At 34.2% G+C, this 23,351-nt stretch overlaps 1 protein-coding gene across 1 annotated transcript in view; it reads right to left on the bottom strand.

Annotated features, from left to right (window-relative positions):
• The window catches only part of LOC150107716 (regulator of G protein signaling 7-binding protein-like), a 182,934-nt gene that overhangs the window by 91,667 nt on the left and 67,916 nt on the right, over positions 1 to 23,351 (bottom strand). The window lies entirely within an intron of this gene.

Below are 23,351 nucleotides of genomic sequence, written 5' to 3'. Positions count from 1 at the left end.
GACTTTTTGAAGAATAAAAAGGTAATAGATTATTTATTTTTGTTGATAAAATAAATATGCATGCGCTATTTCTTTACTGCCTATTATTTATAAATTTATTCCATTATTTCTATATCAGTTCGTGAAACAATTTGACAAAATCCAAAGTCTATCGTAGAGTTGAACTTTATTTATTCAATGTCATACTTTTCTAACTTCGCTATTTTGTCACCATTGTATTGTTAACGCATGAATTATTGATAATAATTAAAAATTATTGTCCATTATATAAATGCAGGGGCGAATGCTGGTCTTGAAATTCACGCTTGCTCTTGTTATCATTCAAGGAGTGAGAGGTGTGATTGAAGTCTGATTATCGGAATAATGAATTACTTACCATTTAAAAATATATTTAGAAATTCATGTACATTTAATCATACAAATACAACATTTATTTTATAAATGATATTCTATCTTTTTCAATTTAGCCACTTGAATACAAATTCTACCCTACGGTTCTTCTTTATGAACTGGTCAATAACATCGTCATAAAAAGTTAGTTGTAACTTAATTTTCCTAAGCAACACGCATACTTGTAAAGGCTGGCTGAAGCTCACTGGCTAGAGCTATTTTGACTGCGTATGGCCTGTGTTTAAGACGACGTGAAGAAAGAGGAATTGGCTATGCGCGCGCATGAAATCACAGCGCTGCAGCGAGGACCTGGAAGCTCCTACAACCGAGCAAGCTAAGGTAGCTGTCTAGGCGAGCAAGCATCGGCCTTCGATACACAATGCAAAGCTCAAGTATTGCCGCGCAAGCTTAAGACGTCTTCTGTCTACAAAAATAAAAGCCTAAATGGAATGCTTATAAATGCGTGCATTTATTAACAAATAAATATTACAAGTAATGAGCTTACTCAGTAAGCATAGCAAGTATGGAGAATTCGCCTCTGTATAAATGTAGTATACCAGAAATATTATGAGAGCATTTAGTAGCATCTATGCCACTTTCAAGTTACAAATCAGGAGACTTTCAAAGAACCATCCCTCATTTCAATCATCCATGAAATGAAGCCACTGAGAAGATAATAAGATGCATTAGAAAGAATTAATTTATTTAATACAGATAGATTTTAATCGAGAAACGGTTATTGCAAATAATAATTCTTCAAAAATAATTTCACTTATTTCTGTTTTGCATTTTACTCTGCATAAATTGCACATTTATTAAAATTATTGAGATAGCTGTTTATTGTCGTCTTTTAAATAGAAGAATGGAAGGGAAGGAGAGAGAGAGTTAATGGAAAGTCTACTTTAGACTCAGCATGATGCAACATCTGTCCATCGTTTACATTATGTTAGTGTACCCGAACACTTCGGGTCACGCAAGGAAAAGGCAACTAACACACAATTACCATAGGGGTCGCCACATGTGACTACCTCGAAATAAGTGATTTCAGTTTATTCTGCTTTCATAATGGATTTTTTTTTTTTTAAATTCTCGTGCATTAATTTAAAAAAAAATAGTAACTACAGTAACTATTCTATCGCATTAAACTACGGGATTTTTTTTTATCGAACATAATTTCTTCAATAACAGAGAATGTAACAACAAAATAGATTAGATTAGATTTCGAATAATTACAAATTCTGAAAAAAAAATTGGCGCGCATCGATTAAAGTTTTTTTTAATGATAACAGAGTAACGTGGTGCTAAAATAATGAGCGTGATATTTACAAAAGAAATCTTTATTTTTTTTTCCTATTTCAATAATTTTATATCTAAGCATTTTTTTTTACTTAGATAAACAAAACTTAAATAAATAACCACTTTGGGTTTTTTCTCTTACCGTTATAAGCCCTGAAGAAGCCTGAGAGCCCCGTTGGCGAAACTTGTTGGTATTAGATGTTTATAAATCAAGGTCAATTAAAGATTAAATATATTTCTATTTAATTATATGTTTGAATGACCAAATATAATCTAAACAATAGTTTAGAATATCAGAATTACAGAATTTGTTTACAAAAAACACATTAAATAAATTTAAAAAAAACATATTATGTAATTTTAAATAAAATCTTTAATTATTAAAAATATAAAATATGCTGGTTACCGAAACCTCTAAACCTATCTACTCGCCTATAATTTAATTCGAAAATAAATAAGTACATAAATAATTTTTTTAAAAAAAATTAATCGTTCCTTTATATGCTAATTTGAAATATTTTATTTTGTAAAGTAGATTTGGTGAGATGGAAAAACAGAAGTTTCCGGTAAGGAAAACCCTATCATCTGTATAAACGAACTTTAAAAACATCCACTGGTAAGTTTTTTTCCCCCTTAAAAAGTCCTTCACATTCAGATAATTGTCACTTTCCTGTAGCCATTTGACTGTTAAACTGTTGGTTAAAAGCCTTATTGTTAGAAGATAGAATTACTTCTTCGCGCATCGTGTATTGCGCAGATAGTCATTCACAGATTCGCATTAAAAAAAACATTAAAAAATAAATAATAATACGATTTGTTTTATTTTTTCGTCATTATCACCATCTTTCATTGATGTTATTATTTTAGGTCTTTTTTTATTTACTCAATTTGAATGGTTTCAACTATCGTTCCATTCTCTCACTAAGTCCATGGCAATTGTCAGTTACTTACATTTATGGTGTTTCAGCTTAGCGCGATTTAAATCCAAAACGTTAATGGAAGATCACGAAACTTGTTTACCATGAATGACATTTCCTCGATCAGTGCCATTAGAGAATTAAATCCCAATGGTGTACCTATTAGTAGCGATGAATAGAAACTTTATAGTAGTGAACGATAAACAAGAGACTGTCACTCGCTATTAATTAATTCGATTGGGACGCTGCTTAAGTGGCAGATGTTAATTGTTCGTCTGCTAAAATTTGCGTCTATCGGTTTAACTGCATTTTCCGATTATTGTCAATGCGGGCAATTACAAAACTTACTTGAATCTAATGGGGAAGAAGTTTAATAAAATCGGGATCATCGACATACGCTGTGATTCCAGAAATAGCGGTCGCTCCTGATAAACATATGACATGCAAATGTAGACTCTGGTAATGACGCAGGAGAAGAGATAAAATGTTCCACAAAGGGAATACTGCTGATTGGCTGATTGTTTGGAGTTACCGCGAAGGCGCGTTAAAGACCTATAGGGGGTAAGCGTGCTTTATCTGTTAACCTGCCCATATTCTCTTTAGGAAGAAAAATTCGTTTGCAACGAAAAAAAATTGTCACCTTTGTTTGAGACTAGCTAACTTAGGGTTGGATCTGGGTTTCTTTCAAGCAAATTCATTGATAGCTTGGGCTATCAATGAACCAAAGGGTTTTTCTAGGAGAGAAAGAACGAATATGGCTGACAAGACCGCTTTCTCGTAGTTGTAAAGACAAGCATGTGGGTTATTTTTCTACTGATTAAACGCCCGGGAGATCTTCCCTTTTGAGAAAGCAGTCTGCTTTGCTATTTGCAAAACCGTAGCTCCAGCCAGACACCCACGATTCAAGCCTTTTATCGAACTCCAAAAAATCCTTTGTTTTTCCCCATTGTGATAGTTCCTAGAACACGTGGTGAGGCACGCGACTAAAATATTTTGCACATACGCTGCGTAAGCGACGTTTATGTAGATTTGCATAAAGTTTTCTAATTCGGTGGCCCGTATGTGTACAATAGTGTAACTCGTGTTAATTATAGATTTAAAAAAAAATAGACAAAACAGTTAAAACGGCTAGCAAACATAGTCTAAACCAAACGATAACGACCTATCGATTCTATGTTCCATCATCGTTTGCTGCAGTAACAAAAACGTGAAGCTAGGAGTGATAAAACCCGGCTAATAGCAACATATTTATAACTGCGTCTTTATTAGCCTGGTTGGTCGAGTGGGTGGCATTTCCGCTTTCGAACTAGTTCCGCTTTGGCATGGATGTTTATAAATGTTTGTAGGCGGTAGATGGATTTCATCGCCTAGTGTGGGTGTTCACCATCCTGCTTATTGGAGACTAATTGAAGTGGCCTGGAAATGCTTAGCTCTAAAGAACGATAACAGAATTGTATGTCAGCCTACTCACGTTATAGGTTAGCAATCCTTCATGGATAGGACTGACATAAAAATATTTTGTAATTCATTCTAACTTTCACTATAATAATTTATTTAATTTTTTTTTCACTCATATTCTTAGCGCGTTTCTCCATCCCCCTTCAACTTTTCCCGCTGTAGGCTACAGACCAGTCGACCTATACACAATCCAGCACTACCAATACTGCCACAGAAGGCTCATCATTAGAACAATAACAGCTGAGAATGCAAACGTTATCTCGCTTTTCCTCTGTGGGCAACATAAATCCTATCATTAAGATATAGCTCCCAACGGTGGCGTAGAATTATTGATGTAATGATAGTCATATGTTTGGCTAGCCGTGAATGATTCGCTACTGAGAGTACAGTTATATACACAGCAGTAAAACAAACAAAAGCAACAATAAAAATACTTTATTGTCAAAATCCCTCTCGAGAAAGCCAGTTTAGGTTTACAGCAGTCATTTTGACGTAGCCTTGCAGACGATTAATGTATAGTAATTTGCACGCTATGTTTTGTGTATTTGACTGATGGCGTATTGATACTTGAAGTTGCTAGGAGCGCATTGCGCACTTTTACGTGCTGCAAGCCATTGTCCGAAATGCAATTTTTTATAGAAAATTTGAAGAATTATAAAAACACATTCTAATGTTGAAAAGTAATATATTTTAATTTAATGCGAGATATAAAGAAATTAAACCAAATACAAGAGTGGTCTGAAAAGTTCCCAGCCTAACAATGAAAAAAACGAATTTTTGATTTCAAAATTATGTTTTTTTTTCACCATAATTTCCCTTAAGACCAATACATTAATTTTCCCATTGCCAAAACACCTCTGTGGGCAGGTACATTGTCCTGATGAAAGATGATTTTTTTCTTCTTCAAACCGGGTCTTTCCTCACGAATTTTTTCGTCTAGTTTGGTTAAAAGATCGGAATAACATTTCCCGGTTATTGTTTTACCCTTTTCGAGATAATTAATAAGCAAAATGCCCTTAGCATCCCAAACCACCGATGCCATGACCTTTCCTGCTGATGGAATCGATTTTGTTTTCTTTGGCGCTGAAACAATCGGTTTACTGTTTTGGCTGCTGGTTGGTAATGGTGAATCTAAGTCTCATCCATAGTAATAAATCGACGCACAAAATCAGTTTTATTCTTGTTAAAATGCTCCAAGCACTGTTCGGAGATTTTCACGCGGGTGAGTTTGTAATCTGTTGTGAGCAAGCGCGGCACCCATTTTGCGCAAAGCTTTCTCATATACAATTCTTCATGCAAAATGTATCCTACACGTTCTTTTGAAATGCCTATAGTCTCAGCAATTTCATGTCCTTTGACTCGCCGGTCATCCAATACCATATCGTGAACTTGATCAATGATTTCTGACACTTTTTGAACGTCCTTCACGTGGATCATCTTCAAGTCCGGTACGGCCACGTTTAAACTCGGCAGCCCATTTCTTAATTGTCTAAAACGAAGGAGAAGAGTGCCCATAAACTTTTTTGAACTTGGAATGAATTTCGTTTGGCGTTAAACCTTCTTTTACAAAGAATTTTATAACCGCACGATACTCAATTTTATCCATTTCAAAGGCTATAGACAACACGTTTGCTTCAGACAGCTGTATAAAACAAACTGCTTGATAGAATAATTTGAACTTTCACGTGGATGCTTATGACAGATGTACCAACTTAGAAAAAACATCTCTTACCGATAGTGTTGCCATCTATGGTCGAGGCCGAGAACTTTTCACACCACCCTCGTATATTTAAAACTTAGTACTGTAACGTGCATTTGCTTGCAATGTTTCAAATTCTAATCCATCAATTTTTTCAATTTTGCAATATAGAGAAAGTTAATCTATCAGTTTGTGCGATAGATTTATATAATTCAATTCATTATGATAAATACATTGATTATACGAAAACGTAATCTATTCGTTTTTGCAATGCTGAAATATTTAAGATCTATTTTTGCAATGGCCTTATACAGTGCAACTGTGTACTGGAATAGATAAATACATTATTTGCGAGATGAAAACATAGAGTGAAATGTGGACATCGTTTAAAAATTCTTTGATTCATTAATTTTCTACCAATAGTAAAATTAAGGGAAAATCTGCGATTTTTGTCTCTAAAAGAATAAAGATAAATCTGTAAATCTCCTAGCATTAAAGTTAGCAAAATGCACAGAATTTATTTAATATAATGAGCACAAAACAGCTGGTAGAGTTTGTTTGTTTAAAAAAGGGATGTATACTACTGACAAAATCATGCTTCTACATGGAGTATCCATTGATGTTCGAACGATGTTTCTTTCATACTGTCGCTGTAATCCGAAAGGCTTTTCACGATAGTGCATCAATGCAAGTTATTCATATATACTTGAGCCTTCAGCTTCAGTATAAAACTAGCTTCAACATTGGCTTATTAGGATGAAGTCCAAATCTTTGAGATAAGAGCATTTCAAAATTGTATTTTTCATCACTGTTGTAAGAACGCTTTAGTTGTAAACTTTGTTTAGGAGCGAAATAAACTTTACTTCTTACTACTACATCACCAAGAAGTAGGCAAGATAATCAAGTTTCCTTCCACGGCACGTTTTTGAATGTCATAGGTTGAAAAGTAAACCAAAGCATACTCACGCATTCTAAGTGGCGTGATAGAGGAGCGGTGGGATACTCTGACGGTATTCCATTAGTCGACTTAACTTGTTTATCTTATGTAAAGCGAATTAAAATATAGTATCCATGTATACATACGTGTTCGTATTTTTAAGCAGTAATTAACATCCAGCTTATTAAGGCGGATATTTTACTGTTTATAATCAAATTATAAAAGGTACAACGAGTTCTCAAAGTATTCGTTTTTTTTTTTTTATTAACATGACTTTTATAGAACAGTTACACTTCTTGGACAAGATTAAATGTGTATGGTTTGTTTCTGTTATGCTTAATATAGCATAACAGAAATGGACAGCGCCAAATAGTTCGATGGGTTGAGATATCACTGGACTCTTAACGCACGCAACGCTGTGTTAGCAAGCTTCGGGACTAAAAAAATTATCGGCAGGCTTTGAGACTGAAAACATGTCATGTTTCTTTTTTGTATGGTAATTCCACACACACGCAAGAGGATGTTCGATCTGTATCACACCACCGAATGGGTGGAACGCTAGTTGGAAAATGCTTTTTAGTGATATCTAACATATAGGAGAAGTTGCTCAACTTAGAGTACATCGCTACTGTGGATGTATAAAAAATTGAAGAAAAAAAATCTTAAGATTGAGAATGTAATTATATGAGATGATATCAATAGGAATATCTTTCACAAAAAATTATTTATTAACAAAACATTTTCCCTCACGTTTCATAGGTATATTCAGTATGAAATCAATAAACACATGAAGATGCCTATGAAATTTTTTCTCTGTAGTTCACTCAGAGAAAAAACAAATTTGTAAACATTATAAGGGAGACAGTTCTAAAGGAGGAAGAAAAATTTATTTCGTACGTATGGAACTACGGATAGGATGTTGACCAATTGCCTCATGTCTTATCGGTTTTAGAGGATGACTGGAGAAATTAATGATGTCAATTATGATCAACAGCGATCATGAAAATATTTGTAGAAAATGCAATCAGCAGAAACTGACCCATCTATGGGAAAGTGAGAGGAAGTAAAGCGAAAGATAATCATTAATCATTTAATCGATTTCTTCTGTACTGGAGAACGGATTTTTAAGAATCGCTTCAGATATCAATGGAGTATTCAATTGCATGTTCAGAGATAAAGTAAAATATTTGTAGCGAAAGAGAAAACTTTCTTTCTTGACATAAATCTATCACAAGTGTTAAATCATTGGCATCCAAGAAATTAGGTTTTCTCTTTCGCTACGGACATTTCACTTTATGTCTAAATACACAGTTGAATACTCTATTCGTGTTTGGAGTGCGTTCTTAAGCGCTTCGCAAAAATCCTTGCCTCAGTACAGAAATAGGAAGGGATTGAGCTTGTTGGAATTGAAGTTCATTGACGTTTTCGAAACCCTACCTAAGTTTGGAAATCAAAATTTAAGGTCGTAGAAGTAGTGTAGAAGTTGATCTGTGTAATGAAATGTTTGTTAACTGAAAAAAAAGAGAGGAAGGAAAGACAATCTCATCAGAAAAGCTGCGACTAAATTCGCAGTCAACAGAATATTGCTTACCGATATGTAGAATGAAGAGAGTAGGTAAAAGAATCGTAACCTGTGATGTCATAGCGTTAGTTGCAAATCTTTAGGATAAAAAAACTATCCGCCATCAAACGTAATGTGAGATCAGAGAAAAAGCTGGCAGTCCACTTTTAATAGTGAAAAGACAGAGCATAAGTTGGGAACTAACCTAATAAACCTTTGTAGGTTAAACCTGATGGAGTGTCTCAGAGATATCAAGAGCAACCACTGAATTAAAAAAAAAAACTTGTCATTTGTCCAAAAGTATGGGAGATGAACAAAAAGATCTCCTGATGATCAACAAGGAAAATCGTAGTGATCGTCAGGAGATTTTCTTGTTTTGATTTCACATAGTTTGTGACAAATGATTTGAATAAACAAAGACAATAAATTTCAATAAACAAATTTATTTGCTATAAGAAGAACTGCGTATTAGTTTCTCATTTACCATAAACAGAAAAGGAAGCTGGAAGTTTAAAAGTCAAATTTTTAATACGAATCCCACCATGAAAGGATGTATAGCTATAGCACGTTAATGCCACAAATACACTACGTAGAGGGAGGGAGCTAGATAATTTTAAACCCTGTAGCAGAGACTATTCAGTGAAAATTTTCAAGCCATTTCAGGCCTCCAATAAGCATGACGGTGGTCTCATACCGGACGATTAAATTTATCTACCGTCTAAAAGTTGAGTATATTCGTTTTTTCTTCTCTTGATCATCCTTGGCTCACCTCGAGCTAAGGATGATGTATGATGAATATTCCATACGTAAAAGAACTGTTTCACCGATGCATTCAGTGCAAATATTTTGCATCAGAAGACCGAAATCAAAAATTTAGTGAATAAAAATAAGGCATAGAAAGCATAAAGATCATCGTTTATATTTGTGAAAGGTCAGGTGTATTTGTTTAAGACATTTATTCGCATACGATCTACTTTTGTTTGCTAGCCTTTGCATGGTTGTTTTTAGAAGAAACTGGCAAAGACATAGGATAGACAGTAATGGATGTTCTACTAACACACACTTAGAAAAATTTTTTTCACGGATTTCTTCCACAGAAAATTCGTAGATCCCCCAAAGATTCTATCACCAATCAGGTGCACTTCAAGCGCATCTGGCACACATGCAGAAATATCGTTAGTATTCGGTCTAGTTCAGTTCTGTATACAGCCTTCTAGCCAATTTGTGAAATAGCCGTTTTAAACATGGATCCTCGATCACCATATATAATAATAATATATAATGAAAGGTGAAATTCGCGCATATATTATTATTTTTGTTTACTTCTGAGGCCTTCATATTAGTCTTTTTTCCATTCTTCACAGTTTCTAAGTTCTAGATTTTTATTTCCGTAATATATTATGACTTTTAATTTTTACAAGTTTTATATTGTATTTATTATTAATATAACATAACTCATCACCGAATTTATTGTTCACGTTCTATATTTGAATAAGTATCCTATCGTTTTTACGCTTTTGACTCTTTTCTTTATGTCTCAGATTTTAAATTTTAAGATTCGAATGGAGCTCCATCTAACTATTTTACTTATCAATATTATCCATTCATCGCCATCTTCAATCTTCAAGATTCAAAGATTGTAATTACCAAAAATATAGCAAAGGTAGGCAATGACACTTATATATAATCATTTCGTTAAAATGCAATCAAAAGACACTTTCTGATTGAAGGGTGCTCCATAAAAATAAAGCTTTGTTTATCTCTTTATATCAAAGATTACGAAAGGAACAACATGAACTGTAAGTTCAGAGATAACATAAAGCCTTCATAATTATAAAGAAATCTGAGGTACGTAAAAGGCCTTAAGGCATAGATTGGCTTTACCAACCGAAATTTTAAGGTAAGGATAATTGATGAAACTTCCTTGTGCTTTGGAGGAAAATTCTTCAAATCCGTATGAGACCTATTCACGTACAGCTAAAAAGCCTTGACCAAGCTTCTTCGATTTTCCGAGACAGGATTCATACCATGGTTTTCCAAAACTATTTTTTGGATTCGTCGAAATGGACTGAAGTTTTCCCTGAACTCAAACTGATTCTTTGAAAGTAAGTTCTTTTTATCCAAAATTTTTATTAGTTTAATTTGTATCTATTTCTCTAATATTTAAAAAAATGATAAGAGAGGCTTTTTTGTCCTGTCGCTGTTTTTTTTAATAAATAATTTTTTTTTCCAAATAGTTTTTGTTTCACTTTTTCTAAACTGATCTTCGTACAGCATTCTTAAAATCCGATGGGAACGTCAAAAGTCATCAGTGGTAACTTACAAATGCCATATGCACATAAAGCTAATATTTTGTCATCGTTTACTTCCTTCTCAAGAATATCTTTAAGAATAAGAAGAGTTTGCTGATGCATTATCTTTATCGATTAATTTATTCACAAGTTTCAATTTTCCTGGAATTATCTTGGCGTTTTAGGAATTAATTTCTGTAGTATTCCTTTTTATTTTCTTTTAATTTATAATGTATTGAAATTGTATAGCACTTTAAACTGTTTACAATATTGATTACGTGAATGTGGTTAGTGTCTTTGATTTCAGCTATTTTTGTAATTTTGATTGAGTCTGGTATTTTACTGTTGAGTATTTCAATAAATTTATGGTACGAGTTATTTTTCTTTCCATTTTTGTTACTTCTTAAGAAGCTTTAATTATGTTGCAATTATGTGGCGAAAGTTGTTTTCTATTATACTAACTTTGTTGTAAAACCAAAATGGAGATCTAAACGATATTTAACTATTGTACAAAAGAAGAAAGATTTGTAGAAAGCAAAGCGGAGGTCTGGTAATGTGATCCGACTGGATTCTTTTTCTTCATCAAATCTGGGTGTTTTTATCTACCTCAGCTATCTCGGATATTATTCTGTTTACTGAAGGGCCAAACAAATATTTGGTCCCCTTATGAGTAGAGCCGGATATTGAATTCCTGTCTGGTGTTCGTATTTTTCCATCGCTCTTTCTTCATCCATTCCCCCATCTCCATTTCCGTCTCTAGCTCATACAGTAATCGTTTCCACACACGCTCCGTACTTCGAACAATCGACGCAAACCCCAGAAAGTTGCTGGGGATAAGAACTCTTATAGCTTCTTTAGTGTGTGCTCCTTCATATGATCTGAACTAACTTTCTGGATGTACAGGATTCTTTAACGGTGACAAGAAAGGTCTGTTTAAGGAAGATAAATCCAAAATTAATTTCACTTGGTTGATATTAATTCTCGTAATAATAAATTAGATTTTATTCTGCTTTTATTTATTCATATTTCTTGTTTGTAATTAACGTACTGTTGTCAATAAACTTAGTTTTGTGTTTATCTAATGTATACGAAACAACACTAAAATTTGTAGTTTGCAGTCGGCAAAATAAACAGAATCCTAAAAGCTGAAATGTATATAACAAAAATAAAAAAAAAAGAAAGAAAAACAAAAACAAAAGTCATTTCGCTTTATTAATGCATAAAAAATTATCTTAATGAACTTCGGGTTCATAATGCAAACTTTAATGTGTCTGAAACAATAATAAAATTTTTATACTTTCCTAAGCTCTTCATCACTAAATTACTTAACAAAGTATTCGTTTCGTTTTTTTATGTTTCGTAAAGTTTTATTAGACAAACGTTTTTTTAAATATCGTGTTTTTTTAATCAAACATAATGCATTCTTAAAATATGAAACATTTTTTAAAAAGTGTTGTTGTAAATTGCTATAACTAATTTTTGCGAAGTCTAAAAAATTCTGTTTTTATTTTTTTTTGCTACATTTCAAAAAAATGCATTATCAAAGAAAATATTCTTCGTTATTTTTTTTTCTCATTTTCATTGCAATAAAAAAAGAGAGAAGAAAAAAATTTTAAATCGGAATTTAAAAGTGGGAAAATAATGGATAATAATATCTACCGTTATTTTATAGCGAAGTGGAAACTTTAAAAAAAATTCAAAAAGGCAAATTTTGTATGAGAATACAACATTCGACATGCCTTGACATATACTTATTAAAAAGACACACACACTTCGTTCAAGAGCTTGAATATATTCGCCTTTAATTAGTGCTTTTGCTGAAGAAGTTTAAGTCTGTTGGGTCTCATCAGAGAATACTCAGAAACCCAGAGTATCAAGTCAACTCATTCCTGAAGGATATATTTTCGTACGTGAAGGTACACGAAGGCAATCTGTTTAATCATGATTGTGTTTTGCTCATCACATGTGGTTATGAGTATTTGATACTACCTTCAGGAACTTCCATGGCTCAATTGGTTTTGACAATATCCTTTTGGAAAGACTCGGATTCGAATCTCGTCTAGGACGTAAAGAACCTTTATCAGGACTTTTCGACTGAAGGTGAGTTAACCAGTCTCATACGGAGGTGGTGGTTTTTTTTTTCTTTGCGAAAAATTGGGTGGTTCATCCCGAAAGACAGGAAAGCCGTCCAGGAGAACACACGCACGCAATTGACGATATGCCATGAAGATAAGATTAACGGCCTTATCAGAACATTAACTAAATTTAAAAATAATCCATGCTCATTTGCGGTTGAGCCTAACATGCAAGATAAGATGGGAGATGGGATGGGATGCTAACTTCATATTCTCTTTATAGATTTAGAATCCAAAAGAATTCTTTATAAATTTCAGTTTTAATAGTTTTCCAGAGGTCTGATGAGTATATATTCATTTACGTATCAGTTATGTATTTATATTTGATAGAATAAATAGTATAGATTAGGTAGACTATTGCTTTAGCAGATAACGTTTGTTAAACTTTGTTTTTATCGTTTATTATTTCGTATTCACACCCACCCACCCACCCACACACACACACAGCGAGAGAGAGAGAGAGAGAGAGAGAGAGAGAGAGAGAGATCAAAAACATTAAAAACATTTTATAAATTCGTCCATCCAGTTAAAATTATAATGTATTTAAATTTAACTAAGTACATACAGTACTTGTAATTTGTGAAACGACTCGTTCTCTTGAGTTGTGCTTTAGGTTGAAGACACTCAGTTCATATTCAGTGAAGAACGTGTGAAATATTTAGCGCTGAAGTTGAGTTAGCCGCTTCACCAAGTGTCAGGTTTTCATCATCGTTTTTTTAATCTCACAAAACAAATAAATCGATGGCAAATGGCAAAACTACTAGGTACAAGGGTTTAATAAAATAACCAAACTACCATAACCAAACTACCTGGTAACTTATGCCGTGTTTTGTATTTTATAATAAAATATACATTATATTGGAATATGTATCTGGACATCCCATGCTTTTTATAAGAATGAAACACGTTCACATGTATCTTCCTGTCGTCATAAGTAGCCTACACCGGTGTATGGCAAACAAATTTATCTCTAGGGTCAACTGTACATTCATCTCTCAATGGTATGTGGAGAACTTATGGACATTGAAAGAGATGCTGTTATAAGTTGAGATAAGGGAACCTATCGGCTTCTGATTTTGTTAAAAGACTGCGTCATCAAAAATGAACTTTAAGCAACATTATCAGCTGATGTAAATATCATGAGGCTAGGTTAGAAAATGAACGACCAAGAAGCTCCGGGAAACTAATATCAAATGTCCAAATGCTCGAAAGGATGTTCCTGGAGTCAGTGAACCTAAACTCTTATAACTCAATCTCAGATTCTATGGAAGGTGTGGCTGCACATAAGCCAAACAATAACCATTGCTATCAACAATGCAGACCACACACTGGTGTAGAGAATTGTGAGTGGCCCATAGAACATCGGAATCTCGTGATGTGGATCGAGGAATCATGCTATACCCTTTTCTAATTGCATGAGCGAGTGTAGATATGGTGGATGTCTGAGTAACGCTTTATTACTTAATGCAGCATCCCAAGTATGAATTTTGGTGGCTCGATATAATAGACTGGAGCTTGCTCTTTCTCCTAGTATGAATTCGCACCTTCAAAAAAGCGTTGCATATTCAAATTCCAACATAACTAAAGGTAAGAATTCACCTTTTAGATATAATACAGGTGCTAATAAGCACAAATATGGAAAAACCCGAGTGACCTGTACGTAGTTACGATATTAACCTAATTGAATACCTTCAGGAAAAGTGGAATCAGATGTGTGAGAGACTAGTATGTCCAAACATTGATACGTGAAGCAGTGTTTATACTGTATTCGTTATTACAAACTCTCAGACAATATCCATAGAAGGATGGAAAGCGAGATCGTGGCGAAGGGGTGGGGCGCATATTCTGACGTATATATCAGAAAAATTCAGATTTTTCTGATATATATACGTCCTTGTATCTATTTCGGTATAGTATAGCGTATATTTTAGTAGGATAAGCTTTTTTTTAAAGAAATAACAGGAATAAATACTTTTCAGTAAATTTAATTTTTAAAAAATTAGAAGACTTCAAATTAAAACAATAAATTTTAACTTAAAATTGAATGATTTTTGTATTTATAACTGCACTGTTAGTATTTCAAACTTGGCAAGTTTGCAGTTAAAATCTTCGCAGAATAGTAATTTAACAAAAATGAAAAAAAAATATGCTTCAAACACTCTTTGAATTATGCTGTTTTCAGAATCTGATGGACATCATAAATAAACTGTAGTGATTTATACGCATGCCCAGCCGTTATCAATTATTAGCATAATCGCCACCTAGTGTCCAAAATAATTACCGTCAACAAGTAGTTATTTTCGTGATAGAATTACATGCGTCGAATATAAATTCCATATGCCTTGCAGAAATCTTTGAATAAATTAATATTAATTAATTCAGAATATAAATTAAAAAAATACCGATTGAATTCTATTACATATTAAAGTAATATCAAATAAAATTCCACTCACTGGTGACAGGAATCCCGTCATCCTAGCTTCTCATTGTATTGTAGCAGGAGTGTCTAATTCAGTAGATGAATGGCGCGTTCATCGATTGATATGAGCAGTCCATACGACCATAACCCTTAACCACGTGGCTTGTGGCGAGTACTTGGGGGCCATCGAGGCTTTTGTAGCATTAGTACAACGTTAACACTGTTTATAGATCATAATAATGAACGTCAACTGTGCGCATGCGCGTACAGCTTTGTTTCCCCATGTGTAATGACAACTTTGTCTGTTATTATCATAGTAAGGCAAAATGGTTGCAAACCACTGTAGTAAATTAAACCAGCAGCAATTTTAATTACGTTATGAATTATTTCATCTCATTTTGGTAATGAATTTTGGTATAGGAATTGAATGTGTAATTTGGTAGGATTTTCCATAAGGTTTCGCTTTTAGTCGACCTTAGTACTTCCATGCCTTCAGTCCGGGTAATAATGGAGATAAATATTTGCAATATAATCCTCTAAGTCCTTTCAGATGGTCAGGAAATTGGATGATCCATTACTCTCAGTGCCAAATGTTGGTATAAGGATGGCGAAAGGAAGTTGACATTGGAAGATCAACTAACGTTTATGATTGTAGAAATGCGCACGTGTTCGTCAGAAAGAGAGAGAGATAGAACTAAATTTTTCTACATATGCATCTTGTGTATTTTGTTTCAAATAGAAATTAGAACTCGAAATCAGAGTATTTCATAAATTATACAGGCTCTCGGTAGTTCACCATAACGAAGGTTCTCCATCAAGTTCATTGGACGAGGAGTTGCAAGCAACTTAATAAATAATTGCGGACTTTGGAATTATTTAAATTATTCCTCAATAATTAATAAAGCTTGAGTAAGTACACTCATTGTTTCTTGAGTTGAATTATTTGAATTGAATTAAATGAAATCAAGTTAAATTTCAAATTTATTGAGGTATTTAAATTCTATTTAATTATTTACATCTTTAAATACTATTTAAATATCTAAATATTTAAATTATTTAAATACTGTTATTAGCACGGATGTTTTCCCCTTTATTTAAGCGTAAAAGAATGGCTAGAGTTTTTAGGATACTTCTTATTTGAGATCCGAAGATCTTCGATACAGATTTCTAGTTTGTACCTTAGCGAAACAACTCAGTAAAAATAATGAGTATAAGTTTTCAAAAGTATCATTTTTCTCGCAGAATCACAGAATTTGAGCGCTTCTGATAACGGACAATAGTCCTCGTGTTGGTTCATTTCATTTCGTATGGCGATTCAACGGCCGTGAGCCCTTTTTACGGGGAGGTACGGCACCACCTCAATCCCCCTTATTTTTATCTGGGCTAAGGACCAGCATAACTGAATTCAGACCTATGGCTGGAGGGATTGTATTAAGTATTCCTGACTGTATCCGTGTGTGTGTGTGTGTGTGTGTGTGTTCATGGGGAAGGTTTGCCTGTTTGCGGGATGAAAAACCCTAGCTAAACTGGGGAGAGAAACCCTGCTGTCCACGCTAAAGACTGACTAACTTGGCTATGGCTGAGGAAGATCCTTGAGCTCCTCACGTCGTCGACGGGAATCGAACCCAGGACACTCCTTCCCCAGGCATATGGTTTGTAAGAGCGCATAGCCACTAGGATAACCGTACGGACCTCGTGTTGGTGAATATACTTTTCTAATTTAAAAAAAAAAAGAAAAAAATGAGCAACAGACTTATTCACAGGAGATAAAAATCGATTCAGGTTGGATCTGATGTACACGAAGCATGATGTAAACCAAACATCATGCTTCGCCTTTCCGATCGGAAAAATTCATACCTATATATAATACGTAAATTTTGTAGCCTATAAAGATCATAGGATTTCGTTGAAGATGATTCGGTCTTGTAATGTCGAACGAAGGTGTACGGAAAGAGTTAAGTTGTTCAGAAGCGAATGATAGTCGAATGTTATTTGGGTAGAAATGTTTATACGTGCTATTATTGCACACAGACATTCGAAACATTCAACGTGCAACTAGTATATTCAACCGTTTCATAGGTGCTGAAGGAATGAACATCCACATATAACGTTGACCCAAAGACACAATAGATACTCCTAGAAACTGAATGACAAAAGCCAATTTCCTTAATAAAGGTTGCCATCAGACCTTAGAATATGTGACTGGAGATGCGAGTAGCCAGTAAAATTCCATCAGTGTCTTCACGACATGAAGAGAATGCATGGCATGAATTTTTCAAGAAGAATTAAAGAATACATGTCATTGTGAAATGCGTCGAAGTACACTGAACTTGAATCCAACAATGAAATCGTCTTATGGAGTGACTCGTCACTCTAAAATGACGATTTCGTAAATGAAGAATAAATGGTGATCTGACCAAACTTTATGTGACATTTTAGGGGACGGTGCTCCAGCATGTCCAATAGTTCACAGATGGGTAGCCAAGTTTAAAACTGGACATCAGGTGCAGATCAGCAAGACTTTCACAATGATCACTCCTGAAAACATGGATGCAGTGCATGCCATGATTCTTGATGGTAGATGACAACCAGCCAAAACATCGTAAACTCTGGGGATATCCAGAGAACGAGTTGGAGTCATTATCCACCAACATCTAAACATGCAGAAGCTCTCAGCGAAGTTGGTCTCCAAATGTTGGAATGCCGACCAAAAGAGAAAATGTGAGCTGTCATTTCAAGTGAGTTTGGGCCATTTTGAGAAATCAGTGCAAATAGTTGGCTTGTATTGTGATTGTTGATGAAACATGGCCTCATCACTATGATCCAGAGACCAAATAACAGTGAATAGAGTGGAGACACAACGATTCTCCACGGCCGAAGAGAAGTTCCGAACCCAAAAGTCAGCAGGGAAGTTTTTTGCCATTGTGTTTTGGTGTATGGATGGTATAATCGTTACTGAGTACCTCAAAAAAGGTGAAACTGTTACAGCAACAGTTTATTCAACAGTTCTGAAGGAAACCTCCGCTGAAAACTGAGCAGAGGCGTGTTGATTTTGCAGGACAATGCACCTGCTCACAATGCTCATGAATCCCAACAGACAATACACAATTTGGGCTTCCTCGCCCACTCTATTCGCCAAGTCTGGCCCCATCTGACTTACTATTCCCAATTTTAAAGAAACACTTGAAAGGAACAAAGTTTACTACGATGATGAACTCATGTCTGTAGTGAGGACTGGTTTATGCAATAAGAGAAAGATTTTTTTTTTTGTCAGTGGATTGCAAATGACGCAGCAGCCTTGTAACAAGTGTATAAACACTTGTGGAGAATATGTAGAATAATGTTTAAATTATATGGTTCTACTTCACTTCCTTCATGTTATTATCACAACTTTTCAGCACACCCTCGTTCAGTGCATAAACCCTAATATACTCGTGATAGTATTTACAAATTTGCAATACGAGAAGTAGAATATGTTTCACTTTCCAACTTTTGATTTTCTACCAAAAACTATCGACATTTTAGAGAGAGCGAGAGAGAGAGAGAGAAAGAAAGGAGAGAGAGAAATATGTCGGTGACCATGTCGCCTTGCATGAAAACTAATCTATTGTGGACGAAAAAATAAATTACGAATTTTTTATGATTTTAGATCAAGAAAAAGATAGACAGATAAATAGAGAGAGAGAGAAATTCGTATTTTACGAATAATACTTTCCTTACAAGAACTCGCCACGCACGCTAACTAACGGCCAGAATAAACACTGTATTCTAGGTGTTAGATACTCATAATTTTAGATTCTCATACTATGCATAAAGACATAAACAAAAGTTGCAGAGAGAATTATTTATTGCAAGAAGTTGTCTGACATGAAGCTGCTTGGTTGAGAAGGGAAAAGATGACAAAAACAGTACATTTCTCTACGTCGCTAACCTAAATGAAAAACGGTGCCATTGTAAGTAGTGTTCCAATGGGAAACAGTTTTCATCGAGGAAATAAACATATCGGTAGACAAAGGACCCGGATATTATTCGCATCGTCAATCTAACTTTTACCATGGAGATCTTAATACCGAGTTAACTTATTTTTCGTATCTCATTTGAATATTTAAAATCGTTTTCGTACACAGATTTCCGTATTGCTTTTATTTACTTCATACTGTATGGTTTGTGTCGTATTTGGGGCAAACACATCCATGAATAATTTGAGACCAAGAAAATAGGGTTTTGTCTTTCCAGTGAATAAATGCAAATTGCTTCTTTCGAAACAGATTGTCGGAAGGAAGCAATTCATGAATGGTTGTTTAACTAGTTTTACGATATTTACTTTGAGGCGAACATCGTTGTACTATTTGTCACATCGACAAATGGAACAGCGTAAAGGTCAAAGGTATGTAGTACTAAATAAAGGTATAATAGGGGGAAGAAAAGAATGTTCTGTGTGTGCGCGCGATTCTCTGTATTAGTGTCTTTAGCCTCTTTCTGCTTTATTCCTATTCATCTCTCTCTGTGTGTTTGTTTCTATTAGTCTCTCTCTCTCTTTCTCTCTCTCTCTCTCTCTCTTCTCAATCAGTCTTTCTCTCTGACGTTCTCTCTGTGTTCTGTCTCTCAATTAGCCTTTCTTTCTTTCTTTCTCATTATTAGTCTCTCTCTCTCTCTCTCTCTCTCTCTCTCTCTCTATATCTGTCTGTCTTTCTGTGTATTGGTCTCTCTCTGTGTCTCTATTAGCTCTCTCTCTCTCTCTTTATTATCTGCGGGAATGTAAAAAAGCAAACAGCAAATAATTAGAACAGTTATTCCCCAAGGGATCCAGTCCTCTATAAAAACGTACCTGAAGGTTCACACAATTTTTTCTTCCAGTAATTTATTATTATTATTAAGAATACTTACAAATATCATGTAATTACCATAGACCATTTTTTTTCTTGACATTTCAAGTGTTAATTTCCATGCGAATTTAAAATATTGTTAAAATTGGGAAATCACCAGTGGAATGCATACATGTCGAAAACCACAGAATCAGAGTTTTTGTTTTAAAAAATCTACATATTCTCATCAATAACTTTTATTAAAAAAAAAATCAAAATTGCTATGATGATCCTGTTAACACAGTTTTAAGTGTGTTTTGCAAAAATCGTGGATTACATTATATTAGATGTGCTCTGTTCATTCATCAATCAGTATGAATATAATAACAGCTTTTTTTTTTCTTGCTTAATTATTTTTCGAACTTTTACTTTTTTTCCTTTCATTTTCTTCAATTTTTGTATTTATGTTTTCCTTAATTATCTTTCTTTCTTTGTTACTTTTGTCTTCTCCCTCTTTCTCCTTACCTAATGTTTTTCCCTTTTTCTCTCGTTCTTATTTTTTGTCATTTCATTACTGATTTTCTTCCCTATCTTTACACTGTTACATTTTTTTATCTTCGTTTTTTTTCTCCCTCAACATTCTTGTGTTGTTGAATTGGTAGAAGAAGAAATTGTCACCGTTACTTTTACGAAATTCACACACACACACACATACACAGAGAGAGAGAGAGAGAGAGAGAGAGAGAGAGAGAGAGAGAGAGAGAGAGTCACGCTGATTGCTAATAAGTACCAAAAACATATCTCGTGCCTCTATATTATCATCGCTTGTGTTTGCTTGCCTACGAAGCATTTTAACGTACAATCCTCTAGAGAAATGTCAGTCGTCCATTTATTTAAGTAGGCTGATGAGGAACACGATACGTAATCTTCTATAACCACGACAAGTTGAGTGCAGCTGTTCACATCACAGTGTACTGTTTTACTTCGAAACAAATTCCTTCATTTCATCTATAAAAGGGTCTCCTTAGATACATCCAAAACCAATTAAAGATTAATATTCCGCTGCTACTGCAAGTTTATAAAATATTATAAATCTAGTTAACTAAGTTCAATCGATTTTATGTTTCCCCCCCCCCCCCCCCACTCCTCCCTGCAAGTATGATAGGAGTTTACCTATCACGATTCCAACATCCCTACTAACTGATTTATGTTATCTGCACGCAGTGGAATCCTTTTTTTTTTTTTTTTTTTTCTTTTTTTTTTTGTTTCTTCGAAACGGAAACTTCAACATTGTTTTCTTTATTGGTACTCTCAGAGTGAGTTCTATTTCGGTAAAGAGGTGGTCCCTAGTCGACACGAAATAGCAGGTTGGAGATGGTACCCACATTTCGTTCCATATCCCTTCCCAAACCACACATGGTTGTTAGGCAACTTTCTTATTTGAAGGCTAATATTGATCGTGAGAATGCTATTCCCTGCTGCAATGCTAGCAAATACTAACTTCTCCACGTTGGGTATTAAGGTCTCGATTTTAGAACACGTCTGATAAGGAGCCACCAGTAAACTATATCCCCATACGATACGTCATCTATCAAATACAACAATGTGTTAGATAGTTAATTTCTCTTTCTAAAAACTTAGAGTTTAGATTTAGAGTACGGGAAATGTTTGAAGGTTTGCACACGCAACTTTTTAGTTTTATTTAAACAGAACATTATCAGTACCCGGAATTTTTAAGAAGCTCTTAGCCAAATTTTATTATTAGGTCACCTTTAGCAGACCTTTGAAATTTTAAGTTGTTTTTTAAATAAAAATAATCTAAAGCAAGGATAGATTAAATATACTTATGAGCATATTTACCTAATTAGTCTTATTAACATAATGTTCGCCAAGCTTTTTTTTTCTGACTTCTTATTCTTCACGGAAGTTTACATTTCCTCTATAATTACCCAGAATAACAGTTAAATAGTTATGATTGGTTATTTTACTCGTTAAGAAAATAACTATTTGTTAGTATAATACCGTTAATTCTAGGAGCTATAAAAATAAATACTAGACAGTTTCTTATTGGAAAAGTCGACTAATAAATAAACTAGAAGAAATACTATCAGAAAGTAGACTTAACTGACTTAATTTTAGAATAGCCTTTGTACAAGCCACTATTTCTAATACATGTTATATTATATATGAATGGCATTGGCTATTCCCTCAAAAGGGATAGTCGACGCTATTCTCATATAGCCATTTTGGAAATCGGTAGGTACTCAGGTCTTCTCTTTTCATATCGCTATAGTTGAGTGCATTTCTGCCGACGTGCTAGATGAAACACAATAAAAATATGGCACAAAATTCTTCCTAATCCTAACCAATATTATATGTTTCTACTCATTAATGTGTCTTCTATTATCAGTTTTCTGCGTTGTCATGTTAAAAATATGCGTTTCTTCTGATAGAAAAAAAATCCTATTTGCTTACGTCAAAACTCGATTAAGTGAAGAATCTGCTGAAAATTTTCTTTAGTCAATGCGCAGAATCGAAACTATAAGTCTTTATTCGGCCAATCTAGCATCATGGAAGTTACTCTGGCGACTACGTAGACTTCCTTATAATAAATCTTTAATAAATCTTTAATAATAAAATAAATAAATCCTCTAACGCTATTTCGTTCCCCAAAGGACGTAGGAAGCGTTCTTTTGTAACGTTCTTGAAAAATCTAGGCTGGGTCTCCAATCCATTGTCGAGGTTGTGTGCATTATCATGGCGTACTAGTTAAGAGGCGATATCACTAATCCTAAACTAATATTTATTTGTATGTACTCGTGTAATAAGATGGATTCTGTTGAGTTCCGGTAGAAACTAAATTCTGCGTTTAAAAACCCTAGTTTCTTCCAGAAAAAAATCTACTTCCATGCGTTAACATGTTCATTGTCAACCACGCGATATCGCGTGGACGTCGCTAACTAAATTAAAAAATAAAAAAATTTGGCCTCCACACGAAATTCCAATTTTCAGCTTGGCAATGAAAGTGTTAAACATTGATTGACTGTGGAATCAGTCAGTCAATGTTTAACGAAAAAGAAAAATGCTAAAAGAAAAATTCCTGTGCCCTGTGAGTGGAATGCTATAAGGTTCGATCCTAGTTTTTTTGCAGATTGATCTATTTTCAAATTACAAATATGTATTTATAGTAAATTCACTTAATAGACCTCGTAACTCAGTCGGTATGGACTATGCGCGTAGGTTGGAAATACTGGGTTTGAATCCTGGCTAGAATGCCGAGAATTATTCAAATGAAGGTGAGTTTGCCGGTCTCATAAGAATGTAGCAGGGTTTTTTTTTTTTTTTTTTTTGCAAACATAGCAGATAGACATTGTAGACAGGATTGACCGCTCTATCGCAGCATTAATCAGATTTCAAAGAAGCTATTGGCCCATTGAACACGA

This window comes from Typopeltis vanoorti, chromosome 4 (assembly GCF_054136105.1).
Source record: "Typopeltis vanoorti isolate ZY-2024b chromosome 4, IOZ_Tvanoo_1.0, whole genome shotgun sequence".
In the NCBI taxonomy this organism is placed as follows: Eukaryota; Metazoa; Arthropoda; class Arachnida; order Uropygi; family Thelyphonidae; genus Typopeltis; species Typopeltis vanoorti.
This window is presented reverse-complemented; position numbering and strand designations above follow the sequence as displayed.